Genomic DNA, 5,278 nt, shown 5'->3' with positions numbered 1-5,278 from the left:
GGGGGGGGGGGGGGGGGACAAACTCTGACCTATCACAGAAAAATAAATCCCAGTATAGTTGAACTCCACAGCAGAAAAGGTGGATTTTTCTTCTTTTCTTTCAAGTACTCACAGCATTAAAAAAAAAAAAAAAAAAGAAAAAAAATGTATGCTCTCACTGTGTATCGTGAAAAATGAAATGCAAAGGAGTGGCATTGATTTTTGCACTCTGTGCTATGTGTTGCTCATACTGGGCAAGCTGCTACTTAACAATGTAGTGGCCTGTAGTCATCAATTTAAAATGGTTTCAACGATTCAATAAGTCACTGAAGGCAACACGCACAACTACTCAAGATGATGAAAACGGCTGCGGCAGCATGACTGGACCATTAAATGCAGCCCCGTGGTGTTTTCTAACATCTGCTATTGTGTGGGTATTATCAAAGAGCATCTTAAGATATATGTGTATCTATATGTTGATATCAAGGGGGTGTATTCAGAAAAGGATATTAAACAGTAAAGTTTACTATTTGGCGCACACAGCAGGAGGACGGAGGGGCATTGAGATGCATCAAAATATTTTATCCAAACGTATTCTGATTGAGGCACAGGGTGTTACCTGGGACTTCCTGGACAAAGTAAATGAAAATCTATCTATTTCTCAGTAAAAAGAGATATATCAGTTCATCATCTATGTAATGGAGAAAGTCTGGAAATCAATTTGCTCTGCTCTCTAAAAATGAGTTCCATTGCTATCATGTTGTAACATTGTGGACGCTCTCCAATATCAGTTCCCAATTTTAGCCTGATACCTGCCTCGGCGTATCTGAGTATCTCTGCATTAAAGTTTTGTGTCATCCTACACCAGATGCAGATGCAGACTTCTCAGCTCCTCAACTTCACTCCTGAATCAAGATATCAGAGTATTGCCTCTACAACAGCCCAACAGCAGCTTCAATGAATGTTTGTTAGGATAATCATCGCCCACAGAGACCATCTCTCCGGCGCTTGAAGCGACAGGAACAGGTAGAAAAACTTGTGTTGTTTACAATTATCCAGAGAAGGGAAGGTGGTAAATGGTGCCCGCCTGCTTTGTGGATTAAGAGAAAGAGGCGGTCGCGTTCTCCGGCTTTTTCGCCAAAGGCCGGATCCCTCTCAGTCTAAATGTTCTCCCTGGCAGCACTCCACTTGATCAATGTCACCACAGATCCAGATCTCCCTCGTGTCAATCCTCACACGTACGCACTTCGCCGTAAAACGAAGGATTCCGGGGCAAAACACGCACATAACAAGGAGTGAGGGAGCGAAGCGTGCGTGTGGGTCAAGGGAGATTGAGATCTCTGTTGTGACAGCTGGACAGTTGAGGGGTTCAGATAAACAGCCCACGGTGAGGGGAAAGACGGGAGCCCAATTGCATTAAAACAAACACTCACTATTTGCACACTCCAAGCAGATAGGGAGAAGGAGGACGTATATCTGTGGGAGAATGAGCCAGTGAAGTCACAAAAGCGCCATTATCTTCGTGTGTGTGTGTGTATGTGTGTGTGTGTGTGTGTGTGTGTGTGTGTGTGTGTGTGTGTGTGTGTGTGTGTGTGAGCAAAAGACAGTTGGGATGGTGGGGGTCGCTTTAAGGGTGGATGGTGGGTGGGTGGGGGGTTTGTTCAAGAATACACAGCCGCTGAGCGCATTTGCAGTATTCACTCATTAAGAAATAGGTCAAGGATTCTGCCTGCATGCGTAGCGACTTGTCAAAATCTCTCAAGCTAAACTGTGGTGAGACTGGCTGCCTTAAGGGGGGGGGGGGGGGGGGGGGGGGTGTCCAAAGAGGAGCAAGCAGTGTGCTGTGTGAATGCTGCTGGTGACACAGTACACATTAAGAAAAAAAAAAAAAAAAACAAGCAGAAAAAAGCAGCAACTCATTCAGAAGCAAATCATGCAGTTAAAAAAAAAATGAGTCTGTGATGTTTAACACAGTTGCTGAGCAGCGCGAGTGGAAGGCAGAGGTTGTACGATCGCATGGTGGTCGGACAATTAGCCCCCGCTTGCTGTTTTAGTCTCTTTGCTCCTCATCAACAGAGGACGCTCTTGAGCCATGTGCGCCCATCAGCAGAGTTTGTCGCAGACACTGACAAGATGCTGATTCCGTCTCTTCCCAAAGTTGAGATAAAGCGTTTGCAGTGAATAGTGCACAATCCTGACTAAAATAAATCTATCTTGTGTTTAAGGACGAGTGAAAACACCATCAATAAAGAACACAAGACCTGACTGTTTTCTCCTGGGGAAAATAGTCGCAGTCGTAAACAGACTTATGCAAATCAACTCCATCAGTAACTAAGTATAGAATACCTTGCTGACCCACACAGCCTCGCCGTAAATCCAATCAAAAATCTAGCAGTCCCCTACAGAGAGGTGAAGTGGAGCGGCAGTAGCAGAGAACACGACTGTTACTCCACAAAGCTCGATCTAAGTTTGTCCAGTCGAAGCAATTTCTCTCCAGCTCGGCGAGGTTAACCTTATTGATTGGATGACTGTGTGATGTTGTGGTTCTCGAAAGGCTCTCTCGGACGACGTGCCTTCAAAGGCATCACTTGAAAGTGATTCATTGAGCAGAATTCTTAACATCTTTGCTCATATCCTCCATTATTTAAAAAGAGAACAAACCGGCTGTGATTCTGTGCTTTTAGAATTAACTGAGACGATCAACAACAGCTTTGGAGATATTTTTAACAGCGATTCTTTCGTATGATCTCGTCTTCAAAGAAATAACTTAGCAGCAATAAACTTGAGTCCCATAAGGTTAATGTGGGTTCATAGATGGTTAAAAAAAAAAAAAAAAAAAGAATTTGAGCCAAAGCTGAACTGAAGTTCTGAAGTGTAGAAAACAATCATATAACAGCTGCTGGTCAGTGGTAGCAACACACTATTTGCGAGTGTGTGTTTTTTTTTTCCATTGCATTGGAGTTAATTAGGTGAACATAATCAGCATGTAATAATCAAACCAATGCTGAGCTCTGGTTTGTTCATTCCAAAGGCAGCTATTTCCACCCTGGTGGTTGGCTTTGGGGGTCAAACTACTGTTTCACTTTGAGATGAATATTAAAATAATGATGCGAGTGGGTCACGCTTCACACGCACAAAAAAAAAAGAAGAAAAAAAACAAGTGATTTCACCAAGAAGGAGCAGGTTTTGATTGCACGAGCGGTGGGATTAATATGCTACCCATCAGCCATGGCAGATGTAAGTCATTTTCATGCAAATGTAAGGTAATTTTCTACTTAAAACAACATTTATTTTCTTTAGAGTCATTGTCACGGGTGCTTGCCGGACCCGCTGGCTGCCTGACAGAGAATGAAGATTTGTTGGTGCATCTGCTGAATTGGACAGATGAGGTCTTGAGCCGACCTGGGATCCCAAATTGATGCTATTTGGCAACAATATATGAGGCTGTTTTTTAAATTATTTATCTATTTTGTGCTGTTACTTTTCTTTTCAATTTGTTTTTTTTCTTTTCTTTTTTTTGTTTTACCACTTGGGGAGAACAAATCTGACAAAATATAAAATCTAGAGGATGTGAACTAGATCAGTGACCTTGTGAAAGTAATTCAGTGTTTCTATTTCAGTGAACACAAAAAGTGAGACATTTAACTGATGATCAGCTCAGACCACAGTCTTTAAGGTTCACTTGTTGCAGTGACAAACAGGTCCAGGTCTGTAGCCTGCTTACCAGTCGGCGTATTACATCTGAAACGGTTTATGTGCAGTGTGTAGTTCTTTAAATATACGCCTGTGTAATGTTGAGCTCACAATCAAGGTCAACAAATCAACATCATTAAACAGTCCAGCAGTGTGATGCTTGCAAGTATTAGCAAATAAAAACTCTAAAAATAACTGCTGCTCAAGTAACTTCATTAAATACTGTAGAACTAGATCTTACTAACAGAAGCCAGGAGCATCCCATCAACCAGGATGAGGCTGACTGGAAGGATCATTTCTGTGGAACAGACTGTAACTCAATAATTCTGGTGTAGGAAGAGGAAGCCAAATAATGACCGGAATGAATGAGAATAGATGATGATGGAAATGTGAAGGATCCAAAGCAACACCTGTGTGTAAAGCCAGTTGTAGGTGCAGACCACAGTTCCAATGCAATGATCCCATATGCACAAACAATCCAGTTGTTGTAAACCATATATGTCACTTCATCAGGCATTGAAGTGTGAGCTGTGGCAAAGCCATATTGAAATATTGAAACGGGCTGCTACCTTATCAGAGCCTGCAGCCTAAAATGAAAAATGTCTCTCTTCAGTTGTCTCTCCGCAGTGTCGGAAATTAGCCCTCTCCTGAACAGTGTGGCTGCTTTTTTCTTCTTGTGTCAATAGCGCATATGACAGTCATGTGGGATTTAAACAAATATTTACACCCACTAAAGCAGATTTAGCCGAAACGAGCGTGTTAATCGTGCACTCACCTCTTCATTTAAACTGGATCTCCCGGTTATCCTGTTCCCTCCAGCGCGGCTGCTTTGCTGTCTTCTGGGTTTTAACTGATGCGCTAGACTCACATCCACAGTAAAAAAAAAAAAAAAAAAAAAAAAAAAAAAAAAAAAAGAAAAAAACAGAAAATGTTTCCAAATGCTCTATCTGGTCAAAAGTCTCCCTTTGCGAGGGTTGCCTCGGTAATTTTACATTCACTACTTCTTCCAATTCCGTAAATATATCTGCCTACGAGACCTGTTCCGCGGCAGTGGTGGCGGCAGCGGCGTCATTCATTCAAGTAAAAAAAAAAAAAAAAAAAAAACCCTTCATCGCCGAGAGTAATTGCAAATTCAGTGCGTAAACTTCGCAGCAGAGCCGTCACCACCTGAAGTGACCGAACGTTACTTTACAGGACTGTGTCAACGAGGCGACACATTCCTTCAGTTTGGGGATTCAGCGTCCTCCGGGCGGCCGTACAGTAGGTTGCGGGTTGTGAAGGAGCTGTGGCCGGGTTTGCCACCATCGTCCGACGGTGTGGTTTCGCAGCGTCGGTTCAGACCCGCGGCGTGGCTTCCTCACAGAGCTCTGCCATAGATTAGCAGCTCCATCAATGTACAGTAGTGTGTGTACGCTGCCACCGGCACACTGCGCGTTTAAACCCAGCCCCCTCACACTCCGGCTTATTGTGGTGTTAACTGTTTCCGCCCAAAGAAAAACATTAATAATAAATACATTAAAGAAACATTTGGGTATGATGCAACGTTTCAGCTCTGGAACAACATCAGAACTGCGCTAATAAGAACTTTAAAAAAAAAAAAAAAACA

General features: G+C 42.8%; 1 protein-coding gene across 1 annotated transcript in view; it reads right to left on the bottom strand.

Moving 5' to 3' along the window:
* plxna2 (plexin A2) overlaps nt 1–5,067 on the bottom strand; it is a 180,057-nt gene extending 174,990 nt beyond the window's left edge. The window contains exon 1 of the mRNA XM_023415627.2: nt 4,448–5,067. The gene's annotated coding sequence lies outside the window, so the exon portion shown is untranslated. The remainder of the gene's footprint in view (nt 1–4,447) is intronic.
* Between the last annotated feature and the right edge of the window lie 211 nt (nt 5,068–5,278).

Source organism: Seriola lalandi, unplaced genomic scaffold, assembly GCF_002814215.2.
Source record: "Seriola lalandi dorsalis isolate HSWRI2012SDOR001 ecotype SW California unplaced genomic scaffold, Sedor1 jcf7180002054554, whole genome shotgun sequence".
Taxonomy (NCBI): Eukaryota; Metazoa; Chordata; class Actinopteri; order Carangiformes; family Carangidae; genus Seriola; species Seriola lalandi.
This window is presented reverse-complemented; position numbering and strand designations above follow the sequence as displayed.